General features: G+C 43.1%; 1 protein-coding gene across 9 annotated transcripts in view; it reads left to right on the plus strand.

The window, feature by feature from the left end:
* Positions 1-3,232: 3,232 nt before the first annotated feature.
* herc1 (HECT and RLD domain containing E3 ubiquitin protein ligase family member 1) overlaps positions 3,233-24,160 on the plus strand; it is a 278,250-nt gene continuing 257,322 nt past the window's right edge. For all 9 annotated transcript variants that reach the window (XM_084337465.1, XM_084337470.1, XM_084337466.1 and 6 more), the window contains exon 1: positions 3,233-3,432. The gene's annotated coding sequence lies outside the window, so the exon portion shown is untranslated. The remainder of the gene's footprint in view (positions 3,433-24,160) is intronic.

Consider the following 24,160-nt stretch of genomic DNA (forward strand, 5'->3'; position numbering starts at 1 on the left):
GTAAACATCAGGTTACACCGGCACATGTATAGGTCAATCGACTGGACAGTGCTAGGCTAGCAGTGAGCATTATTTATGGGGGGGTCGATTGAACTTTGTTCCCCAACATAAGTAAAGAAACGACCCCATGTTTTATAAAATCTAGCTGTAGAACCCCTTATGACACACCTTATTTTCTCCATCTTAAGGAAGTGCAAAATATCCCTGAGCCACATAGAGTGAGAAGGAGGAGTGGGTGACTTCCAATGCGGTAAAATGAGACGTCTAGCCAGGAGAGTAACAAATGCCACCAGGTCAGCTTTATATATCGTGGCAGAGACAGGGTAGTAGGGGAGACAGAGACACCAAAGCAAGCAATTATGGCAGTCGGGCAAAGATTTTTATCTTTAGTGACAGTTATTCTCTACTGCAGCCTGTTAAGCTGCCCTTTTGTCCAACTCAACAGTAGACAGTAGAGGACAGACAAACGTGAGACAAACTCCACATCGAGTCATATCTGTTTAGCTTGGCAAGCACTGCAGCTTGTCTTTGAGTTTGTGAGCAAATATCAGTTCTTGGAAATCTTTGTAAAGGTTGTGTCATCACTCATCAGTCTACTTGAGCAGTCAGTGGCTGGCTATAGGACCCAAAAGTTCATCAACTCAAAGATCAATGCAAACATGGACAAATGCAAACACACATCCTATTCTTGCTCTAAATAATTTTGTACAAGTTGATCTACACAATAGATGAACTACTTCACCATGATGACTGCACCATTTTTTTGTGTGGGATTCAAACCCTCAACTCTAGCAGTGTCATATGTTCTACCCATTGAGCTGCACATAGGACCACATATAATACAATGTCTCTTATTGGCTATTGCTCCTTTAGCCCTTTCACTACCACACTACCAACGGGTTAACCCTTTCACTGCGACAATACAGGAGGTTAACCCTTTCACTGCCACACAACAAAGGGTTAACCCTTTCACTACCACACTACAGACGGTTAACCATTTCACTACCACACTATACGGTTAACCATTTCACTACCACACTACATATGGTTAACCCTTTCACTACCACACTACAGACAGGTTAACCGTCTGTATAGTGTGGTAGTGAAAGGTTAACCTTCTGTAATGTGGCAGTGAAAGGGTTAAAGGGCGACATGCATTGTGAACCAAAATAGCTACTTCTACTGTACCTGCAGACTATGAACTGTTGTGAAAGCAGATGTTTATCCTCGATAGATAATGGATTCTAAATACACAGACGATACTATTCAACTTGAATATTTTTAGACCATTTCTTGATTTCCTAATCAAAACTAGAGCTGTTGTCGAGGGAAAAAAAGAAGAAAGTGTCGGTCAACGGAGACCAAACCAACTGATCAACTACGAGGGAGCCGGACATTCAATGGTAAACGACGTCTAGTGCTGCATGTGAAACTGAATGGTCAATCAGAATCAGAATCTAAATCTGAATCAGAAAGGTCTTTATGGCCAAGTAAGTTTGCACATACAAGGAATTTGTTTTGGTCATTTGGTGCAACATTAAGAGACAATTAGGGTACAATAAAATAAATATAAATAATAATAATACAAATATAAATAATAATACAATAAGATATATACGAACTGAATTAAAATAATTTTGTAAGTAAATCAAGTCTTGCAATTTGATACATGTGTTTTATGTGAAGGTAAAACATTTGTGTGTGTGCACATGTGTGCCATTTGAGAATCATTACAGTTTTTCCAGTTAAAGGCCTGATCTGGAATCATGCAGCTCAACCCGTGACTCCCATTCCAGCCTAATGCTGGCTTGTATGTTTATAATCATGATTAAATCATGATTGGACTGACATTATTTTTTTTAATTGTCATATCGATTGATTGAGTTAGTTTATAGTTAAGTTAACATTTGTAAACATCATTCATATGGATGGACGACGTGTATTTTGAGTCATGGGTAAGGACCTGAAATTTTGTTTGTTTAAAGTTTGTAGGCAGGGCCCCTCTTGCACTCTGCACAGGCAAGATAACTGCCAATGGCCACCACGAGGAGGGAGGAATAGATACATGCTTAAAATAATACAGGGACAACACATCGATTGATCATTCACTTAATTCTGCACAGAATGGATCACAATTTTCCTGAAAAAACCACTAAGGGGGCTATACAAACCCAGCTTTTAGATCCTTTCTTCCACAAACAACCAATAAGAGTAAACATTGCTCAGATAAGAGGTCATCAGATAACCATTGGAGGTCATATAATATATGAATAATAATACATATTATGGGTGTGGGTGTGTGTGTGTGTGTCTGTGTGAACTTATAAGCATAATGTTTACCACATTTTCAGTTCACCATGTCATACATGTAATTACACCAAAAGCACAAAATTGACAAGAAAATAAAAAAATTCGGCTGGGTGGCGCAGCGGACATTGCGCTCGTCACCAACGCAAGAGACACCGGGTTCGACTCCGGCTGTCGGCGTTGCCTCCGGCTTGGGCCGGCCGTCATACTAACTCAATTGGCAGAGTTAGCGGGTGGAAGTCGATGGGTGGTAATCTGGACGTTGTGGACAGCGACTCCTACAGGTCGGTTGGGGGACGCCTGCACAGCAGAGACAGGAAATGGCGGGGGCAGTGTGAGCCTCCCACACGTTACACCTCGCCAATGAGAGTCCGCGCTGGCAGGTGAAAAGTTGTGACAGGTTGCCTCCTCATGTATCGGAGGGGACACGTGATGCACGGCTTCTATCCTCCCTACAACCGGCCAGTGGGGGGAATATGCAAGCAACGAGAATTGGCACAATGGAATTGGGATGGGAGAAAGAATTGAAAAAGCGGAGAAAAAGTGGGAAAAAAAGAATATTAAAAAATATATACATTATTGTTATTATACTTGTCTCACAGAATTATCGGAATGGTATCACGGCCACGCCCCTCTCCCTCCTTTGTGTGTCTGAACATGACAGTGGACGAACAGCTCATTCACAGACACGTCAGTGACGTCACGGCGCCCTGGGGCTGGGGCTGCTGTGCGAGGGTTGGGGAGTAGGGTATATCTGCAGAGCCGCAAGCCCAACGTTTTACAGGAAACAACACAGAGTACAAGCTCCGACGCCCCGCCCAGAAGCTGGGCTTGCGGCTCTGCAGATGTATGCTATTGGGGTTGGGGAGTGGAACACGGTCTCTTCTTGTCTGAGTTGAATTCATTGCAGTGAAATGTGCAGCAGCAGGGCAGAGAGGTGGGGACATGGAAACAACCAATGTCTGACTCTGTCACCTATCATATTAACGTTATTAATAAAAACCCGAGGGTACTTACCTATTGTTTATGCAGCACAATGACGTGCAGTTAACACACTACGTTGTTTATAGTCACAAAAAAAAAAAAAAAAAAAACCAAGGAGGCCTTTTCTCACAGTTGCTGCTGGTAAGTGACGCTTTTTATTCCTGCGAGCTAACCGCTAGCTAACGTCAACCTGCCTGCTGCCTGTTAGTTGATAAGCTAACCTAAGCTAGCCGGCTAACGTGGAGGATAGGGGCCTTTGGAGGAACAGGTAGCTATAACGAAACGTAACATTAACCTAACGGTATAGCAAGCTAACGTGGAGTCAGGTAACGTTGACGTTATTAAATAACATTCTTTCTATGAAAGCACTCTAACCATATTTAGGGACATGGTGGGAGCCTTCTTCTGGCTTCTGCAGATAGTAGTCTGTCGCCTTTTTTATATTATGATTAAAAACAAACCTGCAGAAGTCTTGACTCATAAACAAACCTAACTAATCAGCCAGGGTAATACATTACTTCCCCAGTGATGCGTTTTCATAGGAACTGTTACTGCCCTCATTTTATAATAACACTTTATTAGCCACATTCTTCCCACCTGACAGTTAGCAAGTTAAGGCTACTCCTCGTCCAAGTTGCAAGCCAGCTGTGTCATCATGGTAATAGTCCATCATGCTAGTAGCAACTTCTGCCTGTCAATTCAGCAGAAGCTCTCAATGAATGAATGAAAACTTTATTTAACAGATTGCAGAATGGGTACAATACAGTACGGCTCAATACATACAATTGTTAAGGGGATGCAGACCTGAGAAAGACGTTTGTCTTGTTTCCATCAGGGTCCCCCATTTTCAATTCATATAGCTTCTTTGCAAAACAGTTTAAAACGTTGTCTTGTTATTTACTTGATCAACAGCCCTAGATGTCAGCTAGTTTGCTTCGAGCCAGCTATGTTGCTGTCAATGCCTTGCTAAGGGGTTGTTGCCTAGGTCAATAACGGGTTAACTTGGAACCAGGGTGGGCACAAGTTAGGATAGAGTTTCAGTTGCTGAACTTGTTAAAACCCCAAGTTGATGTTGATTGATTGAAAAGTTTATTAACAGATTGCAGAATGGGTACAGTACAGCTCAATACATACAATTGTTAAGGGGATGCAGACCAGAGAAAGACTTTCGTCTTGTTTACATCAGGGTCCCCCATTTTCAATTCATCATAACATATATGACATACATGACATACAGATAGACAGTACTGCTACATCTATACATTTATGACATATCAGATTTGCAAATACAGTACTGTTTGTGATACAAAAAGTGTCCAGAAAAAGAGTGTATATACATTTGACGTAGAAACTGTACATTGGAGGAGGTTGGGTGGGTGGGGTGGGGTTGGTGGGTGGGGGCTGTACATTGGAGGGGGGGGGGGGGTTGGGGGGGGGACACTGTACACTGTACATTGGAATACTGACAAAGCCATACTTGGTAATTTACTGTACTGTTGTGTGTCATCTCAATTTCCAAGCCATCCACCCTTTCTGACAGCCCTGTCAAAGCAATTATTACTTGAACCAGAACTGGACAAAGAAGACGGAAGACTAGGACATTTGAAGAATGACAATATTTATTTGAAATTTAGTGTACAGCATATTCTGTTGATAGATAAATGCCCATATTAAATTGCAATATAAAAGCGACGAGAACTAGGGGCGGCTACGTGGCGTAGTGGGCAAGGCGCTCGCCACGAATGCGGAGACGCTGGGCTCGCCTGTTCGAGCCCAGCGCTCCACATTGCTTTCAGTTTAGCTGGTCGTTCATACTACCGGTAATACACATTGGCCGTATTAGGGGGTGGGAAACTGATGGGTGGGGATCGGGCGTTGTGGACAGCGACTCCTACAGGTCGGTTGGTGCGCCTGCGCAGTAGAATCAGGAAGTGTCGGGGGCAGCGTGAGCCTCCCACACGTTACTCCTCGCCACAGAGATCGAGCTGCGCAGGTGAAAAGATGCGACTGCTGTTACCTCAAGTACCGGAGGGGACTTGTGCTATGTATGACTTAGTCCATATTGCAGCCGGCTTGTGGGAGGCAAGAAACAGCGTTCGTGACAGGGGAGGGTTGAATTGGATGATACGAAATTGGGATGGGAGAAAATATAGAAAATGAGAGAAAAAGTGGATAAAAAAAAAAAAAGCAACGAGAACTAGCGGCTGGCACAGGGAAATAATCAAAGTGCGATTTTTCTGACCGGTATTGCGATTGCGATAAAATTAGCAATTACAATTTTTTTTAAGCAGCCCCACAGAGGTTTATTGTAAAATGCGGCTTGCATCTGGCCTACGCTGTGGGTCTGTTCGGGACACAGAGCCTGAAAATGTTTCTTTTTACCTGGGAATCGATACTGGTAGTCTGGTACCCAACGGTACCTTTCTTCCCTGTACTTTACTCCCCCTCTCTGAAGTCTAAACTTCACAACACACAATCTAAAACCCCTTACCTCCCTCTCCCAAACAGTTCCTACAACAATAACAACAACTTGCAAAGGAGATATTGTATCTCAATGGGACCTTCTGGTAAAAAAAACAAAACAATTGCGTTTAATTTTTTTTTCTTCGATTTGCTAATTGCATCATTTCAAATCGCGATTTCTATTTAAAATCGATTAACCGTTCAGCCCTAGCGGCTGGGTGGCGCAGTAGACATTGTGCTCGTCACCAACGCAAGAGACACCGGTCTCGAATCCGGCTGTCAGCATTGCCTCCGGCTTGGTCCGGCCGTCATACTGACTCAATTGGCAGAGTTAGCGGGAGGGGAGTCGAAGGGTGGTAGTCTGGTTGTTGTAAACAGCGACTCCTACAGGTCGGTCAGGGCGCCTGCACAGCAAAGACAGGAAAATGGCGGGGGCAGTGTGAGCCTCCTACACGTTACTCCTCGCCAAATGAGAGTCCGTGCTGGCAGGTGAAAAGATGTGACTGGCTGCCTCCATATGTATCGGAGGGGACATGTGATGGGCTTCTATCCTCCCTACGACCGGCCAGTGGGGGGCACATGCGAGCAACAACCAGGACAGGGGAGGGAGAATTGGCATGAGAGGAAATTGGGATGGGAGAAAAATCACAGAAAAAGGGGGAGAAAAAGTACAGTAGATACAATTTAAAAAAAAGCGACGATTACCGCATGGGGTAATGAAGCCGATAGGATTTCCCCTGATCGAGTCTAGACACTGGTGATGTAACTGAAGAGTTCCTCCTCCCTCTGGGACTAGACACTGATGGTAGATAAGACACGGAAGAGTTCCTCCTCCCTCTGAGGCTAGACACTGATGGTAGAGAAGACACTGAAGAGTTCCTCCTCCCTCTGGGACTAGACACTGATGGTAGAGATAGACACTGAAGACTTCCTCCTCCCTCTGAGGCTAGACACTGATGGTAGCTCCCCATTGCTGCACGAATCCGCTTCAAGGCCCTCGACCTAGCATACCGTGCGGCAAAGGGAACTGCTCCCGCCTACCTCCGGTCAATGGTCTCTAACTACACACCCTCAAGACCCCTACGCTCTGCATCTTCTGGCCGCCTCAGACCTACTCCTATCCAAGCTCCGGGAGGGTCATCAAAGAGAAGTCGCCTATTCTCAGTCCTTGCCCCACAATGGTGGAATGAACTACCCACTAGGCTTGGGCGGTATCATTTTTTTCACACCGTCATACCTTGATGACATAATACCCCGGTATACGGTATATGACGGTATGACTTTCATTTTCATCAGCGGGGGGGGGGGGGGGGGGGGCAACCCGTGTTACCAAGTAAACAAATCATCGTTAGCTCTCAGAATGGTAGTCAGAAGCCTGCACCGTTAGCGTTAGCATGTAGCCTAGCCATGGCAGACTATTTGATTCCTTAAGGGCTCGAAATTGCCTGGGTTTTGGTCATATGCTCCCGAAATGCTCGCGCTGTTTGGCTACTTCTATGTGCAGTGAAAACTACTCGAATGCTTTATAACCTAGTCATCGATTTAGTTCAGGGTAATCTAAGATTAGCCGCAGAGCTAACGCTAGTTAACGTGAGCTAACGCTAGTTAATCAAGCTCACGGTACAAATACAATAAAAAAGCGGGTGGGGGCTGTTGTGTAAACCTTGTACTCTTTAGTTCACATATAATAAGAGACGGATTATTTGCTTGCTCCACCAGTGCACCACAACAACACACACCAACTCTCGTCACAACGCTTCACGGTATTTTCACAGCACTGTCGCAACATTACCGTAAAACGTGAACACCGTTGTGACCCACTCGCTCCACTAGTGAGGACTGGTCTCGCCCTCTGCTGGCGCGTGTGTGCACTACACTCAAAACTCTGTTTCACTGTAATAGAAACTGAAGCGCATCTGTGATTTTGACGGTTTTGACGGTATTGATTTTCAATACCGTCGGGATTTCTAAATACCCTGGTATACCGTAATACCGTCATACCGCCCAAGCCTACTACCCACCCCAGTTAGGACAGCCGAAACACGTCCAATCTTTCGCCGTCGACTAAAGACGCACTTCTTCAACCATTATCTGAATTAAAAAAAAAAAAAAAAAAAAAAAATCTAACCCTAACTAACCACACTGTCATGCACTTGTCCTAATAAACTAACCTACACTGTAGCACTCAACACTTTGATGAACATTGTTACTCAGCTGATAGAGTTGTGCTCTTCCTGATGGCTTGTCGTACAGAACTTGTAAGTCGCTTTGGATAAAAGCGTCAGCTAAATGACTAAATGTAAATGTAAATGTAGAGAAGACACTGATGGTAGAGAAGACATTGAAGAGTTCCTCCTCCCTCTGGGACTAGACACTGATGGTAGAGATGGACACTGATGGTAGAGAAGACATTGAAGAGTTCCTCCTCCCTCTGGGACTAGACACTGATGGTAGAGATAGACACCGAAGAGTTCCTTCTTGAGCCTGACTGATGAAGCTCCCTCTGTGGGGGCCCAGCAGATCTCAACTCTGGAGGGATGGAGGTGGGCACATGAATGCCTCGCTGCAAAAAGGAGAAGATTGTGCACGTGCACATGATGAGCAACAACGTAATTGGTTCCCTTAGATAAAGGAGAATGCCGACTGATTCTGATTGGTTTAGCTGAAATATGGGAAATTGTGGCCAACTCGGATAGAATATATGGGAAGAATGCAAAGAATGGAAAGAACCACTGGGCAAATAGTCTTCCTGGTTGAACTTAACGTTAAACTCAAAGAATTATACAGAAGACCTAGAAGATACACATCATTTAGCTCCGCCCACTCTCCGTCCGCTTAGAATGCTTTTAAAATGGCAGTGAAACGGACAAGAGATAGTGATTTATGGGCGCTGACACGGGCCCACAGTCTCACATGAAATGTGCTTGAAGTGGAGGTGGACTATTGAGCTACAACATCAAGGGAACTTCAAGCCGTTCTTCGACAGTGCAAGTTGAACCAAACATAGCCACACACTATTATGTGTGGTGCTGCAACATTCATCTAGTTTCTGGTATTGCGGTATGTGAAGTAGACAGTTCCACAGTTTAACCATTCTGATTTTGACCATTAAACCTACTTAAAGTTATATTCTTGAATTAATTGTGCTGCATAGGCTATAGTTTACCATCGGTGTTTAAATGTTTTCTTGCAATTCTAAGCTATGCATGATTTCATTCCAATAGCAGCAAGCCATATACATTACACATCCAGGGATCCAGTTGCTTGATACCATCTTCCTCTGCCACATACTTACTTTTCAATTTCAAATCTATCAAGGACATAAGCTGATCAGCCGAGCACCCCACAGTCCTTAACCAGCTATATGCGTATTATGACAGGAGCCGTTGACTCAACAACTGTTTAAATTGTGAAATCTGCCATTTATAAACAACTTGCGAGGTGCTTGTTAACATTGTGGTTGAAAAAGTTAATTTCTCTCTGGGTTGCCTGGTTGCACAAAAGTGTTGTGTATGAAGGATATTAGACGGTGTCACACTCTCTAATATGGCAATGCACAAATAAACAAACGTCTCGCAACACTGCAGGGCTCCAGTGTCCTCTTATTTATTGCACCAGCTTAGCTTAGTAATGTTTCGAGCACATCTGCTCTTCATCAGACCCCATCTGTATCCTCCTACACTCTTAACAATATGGCAACACAATTCTCACACAGAAAGCCTGATTCATGTGTTGCATCAAACCTCTAGTCAGACCAGTGTTTCCCCTAGAATTCTTTCCAGGCCTGGTGGTACGCACTGAGTAAACCTTAAACAGACGAGGTGCACGGGACGGCATATTGGCCCGGTCGGCTTCAGTCAGCTGGTGGTACGCACTGAGTAAACCTTAAACAGACGAGGTGCACGAGAAATTGGGATGGGAGAAAAATTGAAAAATAAGGAGAAAAAGTGGATACAAAAAAAATAATCTTAGTATATTCAAGACTTCAAAAGAAAGTGATCACAAGGATGACTTGAATTTGGCTTTATTTATTGCATACAAATAAGCGGCGTAACCTACAGTATGACCTTTGCAATACCCATGAATACAATGTGCATGGTTCATTCAGTACTTTATCTTCCTTAGCTTGGAGAATAATTTCACCATGCCATCATGCTATGGAAATGTTGCCACAGCAGGCCCATTTATTGAAATATTGGTGGTTCAAATTTTTTTAAATCATTAATTCGAATTAATCGATAAAATCTATTAATCGCTCAGCCCTAGCCTGGCGGTGTTTCTCGTTGGCCTGGCGGTGTTTCTCGTTGGCCTGGCTGTGTTTCTTGTTGGCCTGGCTGTCTTTCTCGTTGGCCTGGCTGTGTTTCTCGTTGGCCTGGCGGTGTTTCTCGTTGGCCTGGCGTGGTTCTCATTGGCCTGGCGCTGGTTCTCGTTGGCCTGGCGCTGGTTCTCGTTGGCCTGGCGTTGGTTCTCATTGGCCTGGCGCTCGTTCTTGTTGGCCGGTTTTGAAGTCACGGTTCGTCGGTACATACCTCGGTTTTGAAGTCACGGTTCGGTACAGTGGGGGAAAGTACGTTTATTTATTTGGCTTTCCATGTTCCACTCAGGGGTGATGCAGTAACTGTTAAGTAGGGCTGTCATTGTCAATGAATATTCTATATTCAAATTAATAATGCATGACGGATAGGAGACACGCAACATAATTTAACTGAATACAACAACAACCGCGACCACGTTATTGAATAGAGAAAGAAGCGTCATGCAGGTCCCTAAGTAAAACTATTTCCTATTTCATGCAGAGGAAAATATATCAATTCATGTTTATCAGTTTGTTTGGAGGCGCGTTGCTGTATGCATGTCCGTTCTATCTATATGCCGCAAACTATCATTAATTTGATCTCCGAGAGACAGCCCCTTCTCAATCTAGCACCAATCCTCCTCACGTACTGAGAGAGAGAGGGTGTGTGTGTGTGCGTTCACCACACTATGAGGCTATGCTAAATTACAGGTAATCTCTCAGTGGTGTGCGTGGAACCCCTTTCCCCCTTTTATTTTCTGCTGCTGCTGCATGCCATTGCATGCCATTGCCTACCCTATTTAAAGATAGTTTGTAATGTGTTTCATGATGACCTCGATGAAGGCCACAAGCTGGAATGCGTTGGTCTAACAAATAGTTAGAAAGTAGTTGTATATACTACAAGTGTTGCCGGAGTTTTGACCTCTTTCGACTTTATTCCCTTCTCCGTGCACCTTGGAAGTAGGCAGAGTTGTGACAGAAACCCCTACCCTGCTTCTACAATAAAGGAAAGTTATTAGGATACATTATTTCCTGTTGCCACAAGGCTGTCGTCTATGTTGCTGAGCATTCACTTCTGCCCCCTGTAGTAAATGTGTTTGTTCTGCCCCAAGTTTGTGATGTACGATGCTGATGATGTATCGTACAGCTTAGGGGTGCACCGATATATCGGTCGGGTATCGGTATCGGCCGATAAGTTCAAATTTGCTGATGGCAGTGGCCGATAAATATCCGTCAATTTGTGTCGCGTCAATCTGGTCCACACGTTCAAACTTTGAAAAAAGTTTCAGTCAAGCGACCTGCACAACCCCGCCCCCACACACACACGCTAACTGAATTGTACCCATTCTGCAATCTGTTAATAAAGTTTTCAATCAGACAAATGTATAGAAAAGCTTTTATTATAACATTCATTGCAGTAAAATCATCATGCCTCGTTTGGTACTCCTGCGGAGCGCTGGTAGTCTACTTGTGGGTGGCGGGGAGCTAACGTTATTAGCTACGGTATGTTTGTTATTGATTCTCTCGTGTAAATCAATGGCGGACTTCCCGGAAGTAAAAAACGAATAAGCGCTTGCCGATTGTAAGAACAGCAGAGGCGGGTGCAAGCGGTGTGACGTAATTGGCAGAATCGACTGTCAATCAAAATTGTTATGTTGCCGTCTACCTGCATTGCTTTGGTTGAGAGAGGACGACCTAGATAGATAGTGCTCTCTTATTAAAACTCAAACAAATCTTGAGCAAGACAAGTTAGTCTGTTAGGTTATGAAAGCCAGTGAGTATTGTATGACTCAGACTTCAGCAATAATCATGACTCATGAGCATTATAAAATAAAAACACACATGGCATGGTGGAATACCATAAAGTACCATAAGTAAGTAAAGAGGCCTATGTTCATATCGGTGAGCACAATTTGTAACACAAAAAGAGAGACGTGTAGCCTATTTATTTATTTAATATTTTATTTATTCATTTTATTATTATTTTATTTGTTGCCATGCCTAAAATAATAGTCAAGCATAGGGCTAAAACATTTTCATAAACATCATTTTTTGTTATATGGGTTATAATAAAAGCTTTTCTATACATTTGTCTGATTGATTTAAAACTTTATTAACAGATTGCAGAACAGTGGACTGGAGGATGAAGACCAGAAAGACTTTCGGCTTTTTTACATAAGGGTCCTCCATTTTCAATTCATCAAAACATTTAGAAACATACAAATATACAGTAGTTTCATTAACTTTCATATAAAGAAAGAAAAAAAGAAAAAAAACATTTATAAATTTTCTTTTTGCCACAAATATCGGTATCGGCCGATTGTGTTAGTTGAACAATCGGTATCGGTGGCAAATTTTCATATCGGTGCATCCCTAGTACAGCTGCTTATAGAATGGATGTCAAATTCTACATATTTTTCTTCTAATTGGGGGGGGGGGGGGGCAGCGGGGGCATGCAGGCAGGCAGATGGGCAGATAGGCATGCACTACTTGAAGATAAACTGGGTGTATATGTATGTTTTTAAGCTCGGCTCTCAACGGGACCTCAATAGTTGGATGTATATCTATTGTAGCTACGCACTCTTGCTCTGAGTTTCGTAAAAGTCAGTCAAAGCTTACTAAAAGCACGAGCAGTGAACTCCAAGCCCACGTGACTGAACTCAAACTAGAAAGAAACAGACTAAGAAACGACGTAAACTCCATGATCAAAACTGCAAAAAAGAATTTCATCAATGACAAAACTGAGGAAAACAAAAACAAACCACGTGAACTTTGGAAATTACTCAATAATCAACTAGGATGCAGTAAAAAACTTAAAACCAGATTCTCAAACATAAACATAAAAACGGACAACACGCTCATCACAGACAAGCTGGATGTAGCCAATTACTTAAACATTTTCTTCACAAACATAGCCACAACACTGGTAAACAAACTACCCTCCCACTCAGGGCTTTATGGGGTAGAACACATAGTAGCTTACTACAAAAACCTAGGGGTCCGCAAGGACGTCTTCAAGCTGGAAATGGTAACAACAGATGAGGTACTCAATAAACTGAGCGCCCTCCAACCTAACAAGGCCACTGGCCACGACAACATCCCTTCCAAATTCCTCAGAGACTCAGCAGCCGCCATCACCCCAATCATCACACACATAATAAACCTCTCCATAAAACAGGGACACGTCCCCAAGGACTTCAAAATTGCGAGGGTGACCCCTCTGCACAAAAAGGGCAGCAAATTAGACCCAGGCAACTACCGCCCTGTTTCTATTCTCACCTCCATCTCGAAAGTCATGGAAAAAATAGTCTACGAACAGGTCGAAAAGTACCTAGCGGAAAAAAATCTAATCTACGAATTCCAATCTGGCTTCAGAACATCCCACTCCACTGACACATGCCTTCTCTATTTGAATGACCACATCAAACAAGAGGTGGACGCAGGCAAATACTGCGGCATGGTCATGCTGGACCTACAAAAGGCCTTTGACACGGTCAATCACTCCATTCTGATTGACAAGCTAAAAGCAATTGGTTTTGATAGTCTATCAGTGAGCTGGATGCAATCCTACCTTGAGGGGAGGGAACAGATGGTGGAGGTAAACGGTACCCTATCCCCCCCCCTCACAGTGAGCTGTGGTGTTCCACAAGGAAGCATACTAGGACCGCTACTGTTCCTAATTTATGCAAATGACATGTCGTCAGCTTGTGACTGCAACTTGTTCCTGTTTGCGGACGACTCAGCCCTGCTGGTCTCTGACAAGAACAAGTTACAGGTTGAAAAAACCCTCAGCTCGGAACTAGGCAGAATCTGCATATGGCTCGCTGATAACAAACTATCATTACACATGGGCAAAACGGAGTCCATTCTCTTCGGTTCAAATAACAAACTCAGCAAGACCGACGGCTTCTCAGTTACAGTGGGTGACAATATTGTCACAAGAAAAGATGAAATTACCTACCTGGGTTCCATCCTAGAGGCTAATCTCTCCTGTGACAAAATGGCATCCAATGTAATAAAAAAAGTCAACCAACGAACTCGATTCTTGTACCGGATCTCCTCTCTGGTAAACAAGAATACCCTGAAGACTCTGGCAGGAGCACTCATTCAGGGGTACTACGACTATGCTTGCACCTCATGGTACCAAAGCACCTCAAAGGCGCTAAAAACAAAATTACAAACATCTCAAAACAAACTGGTCAGACTACTGCTTGACCTTACTCCTAGAACCCACCTCACCCCTGCCCACTTTGACAACCTAGGATGGCTTAGAGTAGACGACAGAGTACAGCAACTTGCAATGGGCCTGGTCTACAAGATACACTACACGACCAAGGTACCCATGTACATGTCAAAATACTTCCCAAAGGTCAGTGAATACCACGATCACAACACCAGAGGGAGCTCCACAAATCATGTTAAACCCAGATTCGGCTCAAATAAGGGACTAAACACGTTTCGCAATTATGCCACATCAATGTGGAACGCCCTACCCAAAGCTGTAAAGGAATGTGGATCACTACCCACTTTCAAAACCTCTCAAGGGACACCTACTGGAGACTGCAATTCAACACTGGCCCCTGTAAATATCCTAACCCAACCCCCTCCAATGTACAGTCATTTACCTAGTATGGTTTTGTCAATAGTCCAATGTACAATTTTGTTTGTTTGTACAGTGCCCCCCCCCCCCCCTCAATGTACAGTTTTGCTTGTATATACAGTGTGCCCCCCCCCCCCCCCCAACCACCTCCAATGTAGATTACCCAGTATGGTTGTCAATATCCCAGTGTACCCAACCCCCCCCCACCCAACCTCCTAGTTTCTACGTCAAATGTATATACTCCCTTTTCCTGACTCCTTCTGTATCACAAACGGTACTGTATTTGCAAATCTGGTATGACATAAATGTATAGATGTAGCAGTACTGACTATCTGTATGTCATGTATGTCATATATGTCCTGATGAATTGAAAATGGGGGACCCTGATGTAAACAAGACGAATGTCTTTCTCTGGTCTGCATCCCCTTAACAATTGTGTGTATTGAGCTGTACTGTATTGTACCCATTCTGCAATCTGTTAATAAAGTTTTCAATCAATCAATCAATCAAAAACTCCAGAAGCATTACCAACAACTACACAACAACATGTATAGATTATGGCTAGTTTGAATATAATGATCTGGAACACTGGGGGAATAAATAATCAACACAAACGCAAAAGCGTGCTCACACTGATGAAAAAAGAACAGGTTGACGTGGCTCTGCTAAGCGAAACGCACATTTTAGAGAAAGACATAGATACGTTAGCGGACAACACATATCATAACATTAGTCACTCTTCCTTTGGAACGAGAACTCGTGGAGTTGCCATAGTCGTTAGACGGAAGTTGAATATTGAATTGAAGGGAGTATGGTCTGATGCAGATGGTCGGATAACTATAGCTAAGATTGTACACAAGAACAGGAAAATAGCGTTGGTAGTAGGGGTGGGAATCACCAGTTTAATCACGATACGATACGATATCGATTCTTTGGACAACGATACGATATTATCCGATATCACACAGTCTGCCACGATACGATACCCTACGATTCGATTCAGGTGCCTGCGATCGATATGAGACGATATTATGTGCCCATTTAATACAATCAGTAACATTTAAATCAACAAACAAAAAAGGCAATGGAAATATCATGAAATTTTTATTTTTGAGCTCTTCCAGACATTTAAATGAAAAACAATCTATTGTTTTTAATACAAATAGACCTCCTGTTCACTGTTTTTGGTTCATTTTTTTTTCTCGATATTAATATCCTATTCACTGTCACAGAGCTGTATTTTGGCTGGAAAAGCATATTGGGAGTCCCAAGGTGCAGTACCGGCCAGATCCTGTTAGTGGGGCTATCCCCGAGAATGCACCCTCCCAGTCCCCACTTCTCTCTGCCTATGGCTCTGGGTTAGCTTGTTAGCTCACGCTAAAGTAACGTTATCTTCGATCTTTAACGCGACGTGGGCATAATGGAGTGACGAGGATTGCAAAGCAGGTTAGATGCATTGGACCCGTTGTGGAATAAAACAGCAGGGACATGTTTTGGGTCACAGAATAGGCACACTAGTCTTGCTCTAGTAGTGACGCTAGACGCTACTGGCAGCTGTTGATGTTAAACAGAGTTTGAGTTTCACAACACTGGGCGCGGGGCGATGACGGATTTTCAAAATAAGAGTATCGCAATATGAATCGATCTTTTTACGTGGCATCGATCCTATTTGATTATTGATAATAGATTGATATATCGATCTGGATCGATGTATCGTCCCACCCCTAGTTGGTAGCGGTATACGCCCCAAATTTTTACGAAGTTAGTTTCTTCACTACACTTCCCGAATACTCATTTATAATTGGTGCGGATTTTAATGCCATTTGGAATCCAACTGGGTTGTCGATGGTTACTTTGACATGCGTGCCTAGTCCAGTGGTCCCCAAATTATTCCCATTGAAGCCAGAACGTACCTTTAACCCCAGTATTTAAAACACAGGGTCATTAGGCTATGTGTTTCCATTACAGAATAGGTTTGCGTAGAATTGGTTCATACTGAGTGTTTCATTCATTTCTCAGTAGAACAGAAATCAAGCTATTCACACACTGCTTGTGAGCCTTCATGGTTTAACTATTAAACCATGTCATTTCATGCCAGTCATATTAGATTGATTACGAAGCATTCCCAACCTCATATACCCCACTTGACGGCGCTAAGATTGGGAAAGCCTGGCCTATTAAAATCAGTTGATTTAGGGTTTGCTGGATGATGGCTGACTATTTTTGAAGATTGTTTTAAAGATGTATTACATTGTGGTAAGGCTGTCCTTGACTAAAGCATTTTTTTACTTCACTAATAGTCATGGAATGCCTAATTGTCGTTGACTAGTTGATTTTATAGACACATCTCTAAAATTGTGTTTCCCACATGCAATCATGCAGAAGGACCTCTTTAACCCCTTAAAGGCCAACTTGCAGGTTGTATTTTTGTTCAATAAACAATGTGACTAGGTCAACGGTGACTTTCATGAAGATGAGGAAAAAAGTATAGAAATTTACCCAGTTTTAGCGTTTTTATCAAACATTTTGTCGACCAAACCACAACCTCCACGCACATGCATATTTTAATCCATGGTTCATAACGTGCGTGTGTCATCTTAATGATGACATCACATCAGGTGCAGGGCAGCAGGGGCTCTGAGAGTCACAGGCAGGTAGTGGCAGGAAGCAGAGAGCCTTGCTACTACTAGCCGAGGAGTGACTGAATGAAAATGTATCTGTTTCACCTAACACTATTGCTCCGTGATCATAGCCATTCATCTCTAAAGCTAACCACTATTTGTAAACGCCACAACCACGTTACCATATTTGTAATAATGTAAATCATTGTGTCGTTGTACATATTGTGTGTATAACGTTAGTAGCTAAGTTAGCTAGCTTGGTAGCCAGCATTCTCGAAACTCCTAACATGTCGCGATTTAAAATGGTTCTCTCCTCTTTGTATACCTTTGTCCTCACAAGTTTTCTGCCAGGGAACTTATGGACATGACAATAGTAGTAGTTATAATGTGTTTGAGCTTGTAACTTTAACGTTAGTTAGCTAATAGCTATCGTGGTAGCCCGTTTCGTGACTGTGATGCACCGAGTGCTATCCGAGGGGCTACTATCGTATCAACATGCCGTGACGTGTAGCTTGCTAGCCGGCGTGTGCAGTGCTTTGCCCCACAGGTCTGAGAAGAGGACCTGCACATTTTACTCGTTCCCAAAACTCTTTTACATGCCCGATTTAAAATGGTTCACGACAGTAGCCATAATGCTAACGTTAGCGGGGTAACGTTAGCCAGAGCCATATAGCCAGTAGTACTATGACCCGGACGGGCATAACTAAGGCATAAGTTGCCTGGAGTGACGTCACGGCCCTGCTAGCATCTGATAAGCTTTTTCCTTTGCTCCGTACATGTTATTCGTGCGTGGTCCGTGGACCTTTTTAACTCTTTCTGAGTGGCATTTCTGGCGTCAAATGGAAAAAAATAATAAATCATGAAATTAGATACCAATGATGTAAACTACCCATAATTGAAGAGTAGGGTTTAACCTGCAAGTTGGCCTTTAAGCATATACCTAGAGCTGCCGCGGTTACCGCATTACCGCGATATCGCTGTTCAAGTCAGTCAAGACTAAGTCAAGAGTTTTATTTGTCACGGCATACAAGTATACAATGAAATGCGGGTGGTCTTGCCCGCAACGATGTGCAATACAGTAATAACAACATATAATGGAATCCAATAAAACAGCATTGTGCAATAAACAGTAACATAGTAGGGCATATCGGTATTTGTACATAAGTTATTTACAGAGCATGGAGGACATGCTAGGTCCTGTGGTAGTGCATACACTGTTAGCTACGGATGAGGCACTGGGTCTTTCTGTACATTGCTATTTTATACAATCTCAGGTTATACTATACTATTTTTAAAGTGACCTTTCCTTAGTGGCCATAAGTGTGGGCGTGTGCAGCATGAGTGTGTGCTTGCTCATGTTAAAGTGGCTGCTAGTGTGTGAGCGTGTACAGTGTGTGTATCGTGTGTGTGCTCATGTGTGCTTGAGTGTGGAGAGTTCAGTGTTCAAGGCTCTGATGGCCTGGGGGAAGAAGCTGAGCCGAAGCCTCTCTGTCCTAGTAGCTGGGGTTCGCAGGCGTCTGCCTGACCTCAGCAGCATGAACAGGCTGTTGTTGGGGTGGTGTGGGTCTTTCATTATTCTGCAGGCTCTGGATTTGCACCTCTTGTTGTATAGAACCTGCAGGGGTGGTAGTGCAATACCCGTGGTACGCTCGGCTGAGCGCACCACTCTCTGTAGGGCCTTCTTGTCCTGTGCCGTGCTGTTTCCATACCAGGCAGTGATGTTTCCAGTCAAGATGCTCTCTACAGCTCCTGAGTAGAAGGACTGGAGGATCTTCCCAGATACTCTGAACTTCCTTAACTGTCTCAGGTGGTAGAGGCGCTGCTTCGCCTTTTTTAAGACTGAGTCTATGTGTGTTGACCATGTCAGATCCTCTGAGATGTGGACCCCCAGGTACTTAAAGCTGCTCACCCTGTCCACGGTAGTCCCGTTTATCCTCAGTGGTGTGTGTGTCTCCTGCTGTCCTCTCCTATAATCCACGATCAGCTCCTTGGTTTTACCAATGTTCAGGAGCAGGCTGTTGTCCTGGCACCAGCGTTCCAGTACCTCAACCTCCTCCCGGTAGGCCTTCTCGTCGTTGTCCGAGATCAGCCCCACCACCACTGTGTCGTCTGCAAACTTCACTATGGAGTTGGAGCTGAACTTGGCCACACAGTCGTGTGTGTATAGAGTTGAGTACAGCAGGGGGCTCTGTTACATCACGCCCACCGCAGAGTTTAGCTGAATACCGCATCACAGCTGTTTTTTATAATAATACTCTCAACCAAAGCAATGCGCGGCAGTCGGCCCGACATTAAATACAGCAGTGTGTTATAATCACATTTTTATGAGCTAACGAATTCCGTTATATTGGACATATGTATTAATTATATCAAGCGAAGAACTGAGAAATTTGGCAGAGAGAGACGGCAACATTATCGTGAAATATAAACGTTGCGTGATGACTATTATATCTCCGCCTCCCAATGAAGAACATGCATAGATTTGCGAGAAGCATGCAACTGCAGAGCCGCAGAGCCAGCGGCGCTCTCGGGTCCGGTCTGGGGACCGCTCAGCAGCGCCACCCACCCAACAGCTGAATTGCCAATGGCTTTTTGAGTATTGCACTGTGCACGCACAACTGTCAGCTCTGCGGCTCTGCAGTTGCATGCTTCTCGCAAATCTTGCTCCCGCTGCCAAACCAAATGAATCTCGGACATCGCTTCACCAATAGTCGTTATCATAACACTACACACATATCATAATAGAACACACATCGAATGCCTTTGTTAATCATAAGTAGTAACTTTATAATAATAATAATAAGAAAGGGTCGGGGGGGGGGGGGTAACCGCCGGGCGCTACCACCGCTGGCCACGACACCGAGTGAACGGCGCACGACCAGGGGGGAGACTTCGAATCCGTGTTTCACTTTCAATAACAAATGCGTGCTTGCCGAATCCCAATCAATATTCATGCTGCAAAGTCATCCTCTAAAGATAGACATTTAGACTAGAGGCAGGCTATATGCTATAAAGAGTAGACTACCAAATCTATCAATACCGCGGCAGCCCTACATATACCTGTGAATCGATACCGGTACCCTTTTTCGGTACTTTAGTCTCTAAAAATTTAATCTACCTACCTCAGTTGTACATTTTTTTTTTCAAACTTAATATTTTATAAATAAATAATGTATTATTACTTTATTATTATTTTCATCTTACTGATGTAAAGCACTTTGAACTGCAATCCCCTGTATGAAAGGTGCTATACAAATAGTTATTATTTATTTAACATATCACAGTCACACAGATATCTTTAAATAAATGTTATGTTATTTAAAAAAATATGTTTTACAAATTAACTAAAAAGGTACACATATATTTAAATACAAAATAAATAAAGGTATTCTATTTTACAAAATAACAAGTATAAAACAAGGGTAAACAAACCACTCTAGCAGCAATTAACTATTCTGCTGATAAAAAAATAGTCAAATACACATCTACAGTATATATTTAAATAACAAATAAATGAAAGTATTTTTACAACTGATTAAACAAACAAACAATATAGCAGCAATGAACTACTCCGCTGCTGATTCTCTGGAGCCCTGCTGTAACGTCTCCCCACATGGGAACACATGCTGTTGTTACTGCCAGGTGGTCGTTTTCACATCTCGCGCCAATCTAGCTGCCGGAGCTGCGCTTGGGATTTTTAAAATAAGAGTATCGATATGAACCCGTCTTTTTACATTGCATCGATCCTATTGGATCATTGATAATTAGATCGATGTATCGTCCCACCCATAGTGATTATCCAAAATGGGCGTCCGCTGCCATTCATTCAGACACGCGAGTCAAAACAAATAACTTGTTGGTCTTCTTCTACCCCTTTCTCATTGCAATCAGTGCTAGTCTGGGATTGCCTTCGGAGCAGACGCTCCTTGGCTACAATGGTGGTCTATAATTTTCGCCATCAGCGGTGACTGGTCAGTTCAGGACCGCTCACAACCGGGCTTGGTCACTTGTCCGAACAGCTTGTCTAATGACGCTCGCCGGATATTTTATCTTGTAACTCGAGACCCGAAGCACGCAATAGATTGAGTGAGGTGACGATTGAAATTCAACTTTCCAACAATGTATTGAATGGTTGGGAGAAAAGCAGCCCAGCCGCGGCAGACGAGCGCAAAGTGCCGCGAAGTGTGCACGCGTGCGTGATATGGGCCGCAGAACGTTAAGAGGTATTATTACATGGCGTTTTAACATTCGCCAAAATGCTTGATTGTGATTGGTCAATAGCGCTCTGTTACCCCTAGCAGCGGTAAATTATTTCTCGATAATTGACCGCTGCTATGCGTAACGTGCAATAATGACCGCTGTTAGGGGCAACAGCGCTATTGACCAATCACAATCAAGCATTTTGATCAGTCACGAAAGCTATAACCTCGTTCCCAGCTTTATCTCGCACAGCTGCACTACATCAGGTTCAATTAAGTCCACACACCTGCCGATGACAGAGGAGCCACAGAACAACTGCGTCTGCATTTGATCTCGTCTTGTCGATGGTGTAAAATGAATTAGGCATATTGTTAGTAAGTTAGCCATGTAATAAGGGGGATAATGTATAGCTATACTCGGTCATTGTCGCAAAATAATTGACCTTCACTGCGTTTAGAACACCTCGGCTGCGCCTCGGTCGGTCAATTATTTTGCGACAATGACCTCGTAGCTATACATTATCCCTTACTTAAATAGGGGTGGGAATCACCAGTTTCATCAATACGATATTTGCCGATATCACAAAGTCTGCCACGATACGATACAGGTCCCTGTGATCAATGAGACGATTATCATATGCCCATTTAACACAATCAGTAACATTTAGATCAACTCAAAAAATGCAACGAAAATATAATTTGACATTTACATTTTTGAGCTCTTCCAGACATTTAAATTAGGGATGCACTGAATGGGAAATTCTTGGCCGAAACCGATACCGAAAATAGGAAAGAGTTGGCCGAATGCCGAAAGGCTGAAAATGATTAATATAAATATATATGGTTTTTTCAGCTACCTGATTATGGCAAAATACATGATTATGGCAAAACTTAACTTAAATAATATTAATAATCACTATTATTATGGGCCCATGCCCATAAAACATTTATTCAGCACTTTTGAATGCATACATTAATTCCAGACTGACTGCTGAAAGATTGTACAATTTAAACATTTTCTCTTTGCATACAACTAAATGTGCATTAAAGTCAAGTGCATTTTCTTTTCTCTGTAGGATAACTACAACAAAGTGCATTCAGAACAAAGCCATGGTGCTTTAAAACTGCATAACGATCTGCATAAAGACACACACACAGGACTGTTGTATTTACTACATCTCCCGTGACTCTTAGCGGGGGATGACGTAGCTTACGAGAGACGGGTCAAGGAGGAATGGAAGCATTGTTAGCTAGCTTAACGCTAACGTTAGTTCAAAAGGTTTTAACCGCGACAGGCATATAGTAATGGCGAGGATATAAAGCATTGGATGCGTTGCTTGCGGAGTTTACATAGAAACACCGCGACTCCCAAGAGGAGTTAGTTATCACAGGCTGCAGAACGCAGGAAGAACTGCCAAGCTGCTCACGTTACACGTTGCGCGTTTTGATTACGTCATCACAACAACACTTTAGGTTACGAACGTTACGTAACCCTGTTCTTTGACATTCGGTGATATATTTTCGGTGCTAAAACCCTTTCGGCCGAAAGAGCCTTTTTAACCATTTTCTGCCGATAATTTTCGGTGGCCGAATATTCGGTGCATCCCTAATTTAAATGAAAAACTATCTATTGTGTTTAATACAAATATACCTCCTGTTCACTGTAAAGTGCCACGTTTTGATATACTGAGCTTAAATTTTTTTTGTTTTACTAAGTAAAACATTTTGGAACTCGCAACACACAACCTAATACCCCTCCCTACCTCCCTCTCCCAAACCGTTCCTCAGCTGTTTTCTCGATGCCTCTGAGCAGGGTTAGCCTAGCTTAGTTAGCGTAAGCAGCTAACGTTAGTTTAGGTCTTTAACGTGACGTGGGCATAAAGAAATGGCGAGGATGCAAAGCATGTTAGATGCATTTGACCCCTTGCGGGAAAAAATAGCATGGACTTATTTCGACCAAATAGTTGCACTCTGGAGCCCTGCTGTAACGTCTACACACATGGGCGTTTCATGTGCTACTGCTGTTGTTGACTGCCAGATGGTTTGTTTTCACATCTTGCGTGATGATCTTGGGTGAATCCAGCTGCCGGGCCTGTGCTTTGTAAAAGAGACTCGCCACAGGATTTTCAAAATAAATCGATATGAACCGATATTTTTACGTTTCATCGATCCTATTGGATCACTGATAATTAGATCGATGTATCGATCTGGATCCATGTATCGTCCCACTCCCACCCCTAGTATTACATCTAAAGCTTACTAGATGCGTGCTTATAATTGATCAGGAAATAACTGGAAAGTATACAAAATTACTGACTAATGGTGCATTCAGTCAGTCCCCGTCAACTCGTAAGGTCGGAAATGTATCATGTGACCATTCCAAATGGTATATCAGAGGTTCGGACGCGCTATTTAGGTCCTAAAGCTGAGACCAATCAAATGCAAGGCAGCAGATTATTCAAACTTTCTTTCTTGATGCAGGTGGTTTGACTGGTTTTTAGGAATCCCAGCGTGTCAACATCATGTTTCTGGTGTTGTCTCATGATACTCATGATGTTCATAATAAAGTTTGTTTGCTCCACAAAGTGTGAAGGGTTAGTGAAATGTCAGTATCATGGAACTTGCCTGAGTTTACCACTGGTATTTATTTACCGCTTGGTAGCAGTGTTAATTTTGGCAGCTATTTTCATTT

The sequence above is a fragment of the Notolepis coatsorum genome, assembly GCF_963971535.1.
Source record: "Notolepis coatsorum genome assembly, chromosome: 20".
NCBI lineage: Eukaryota > Metazoa > Chordata > Actinopteri > Aulopiformes > Paralepididae > Notolepis > Notolepis coatsorum.